Here is a 1,156-nt window from a genome sequence, read left to right as displayed (position 1 = left end):
TCTCTCTCTCCCTCCCTCTCTCGCGCTCTCTCTCTCTCCCTCCCTCTCGCGCTCTCTCTCTCTCCCTCCCTCTCGTGCGCTCTCCTCTCTCTCTCCCTCCCTCTCGCGCTCTCTCTCCTCCGCTCCTCTCTCTCGCGCTCTCTCTCTCTCCCTCTCGCGCCTCTCTCTCTCTCCCTCCCTCTCGTGCTCTCTCTCTCTCCTCCCTCTCGTGCGCTCTCTCTCTCTCCCTCCCTCTCGTGCGCTCTCTCTCTCTCCCTCCCTCTCGCGCGCTCTCTCTCTCCCTCCCTCTCTCGCGCGCTTCTCTCTCTCCCTCCCTCTCGCGCGCTCTCTCTCCTCCCTCTCGCGCCTCTCTCTCCCTCCCTCTCGCGCTCTCTCTCCCTCCCTCTCGTGCGCTCTCTCTCTCTCCCTCCCTCTCGCGCTCTCTCGTCTCCCCTCCCTCCGTGCGCTCACTCTCTCCTCCCTCTCGCGCTCTCTCTCTCCCTCCCTCCTCGCGCGCTCTCTCTCTCCCTCCCTCTCGCGCAGCTCTCTCTCTCCCTCCCTCTCGCGCGCCTCTCTCCTCCCTCGCGCTCTCTCCCTCCTCCGCGCGCTCTCTCTCCCTCCCTCTCGCCGCGCCTCTCTCTCTCCCTCCCTCTCGGCGCTCTCTCTCTCCCTCCCTCTCGCGCGCTCTCTCTCTCCCTCCTCTCGCCGCGCTCTCTCTCTCCCTCCCTCTCGCGCGCTCTCTCTCTCCCTCCTCTCGCGCGCTCTCTCTCTCCCTCCCTCTCGCGCGCTCTCTCTCTCCCCTCCCTCTCGCGCGCTCTCTCTCTCCCTCCCTCTCGCGCGCTCTCTCTCTCCTCCCTCTCGCGCGCTCTCTCTCTCTCCCTCCCTCTCGCGCTCTCTCTCTCCCTCCTCTCGCGCGCTCTCGCCCCCCCCTCCTCCCTCTCCCTCCCTCCCTCTCGCGCGCTCTCTTCTCTCCCTCCCTCTCGCGCGCTCTCTCTCTCCCTCCCTCTCGCGCGCTCTCTCTCTCCCTCCCTCTCGCGCGCTCTCTCTCTCCCTCCCTCTCGCGCGCTCTCTCTCTCCTCCCTCTCGCGCGCTCTCATCTCTCCCTCCCTCTCGCGCGCTCTCTCTCTCCTCCCTCTCGCGCGCTCTCTCTCTCCCTCCCTCCTCGCGCGCTCTCTCT

General features: G+C 67.9%; 1 protein-coding gene across 1 annotated transcript in view; it reads left to right on the top strand.

Moving 5' to 3' along the window:
• SLC10A7 (solute carrier family 10 member 7) overlaps positions 1-1,156 on the top strand; it is a gene marked incomplete in the record, with an annotated part of 287,910 nt that overhangs the window by 49,853 nt on the left and 236,901 nt on the right.

The sequence above is a fragment of the Aquarana catesbeiana genome, linkage group LG01, assembly GCF_042186555.1.
Source record: "Aquarana catesbeiana isolate 2022-GZ linkage group LG01, ASM4218655v1, whole genome shotgun sequence".
Taxonomy (NCBI): domain Eukaryota; kingdom Metazoa; phylum Chordata; class Amphibia; order Anura; family Ranidae; genus Aquarana; species Aquarana catesbeiana.
Note: the sequence above shows the minus strand (reverse complement) of the source record. Positions and strands in the feature narration are given on the sequence as shown.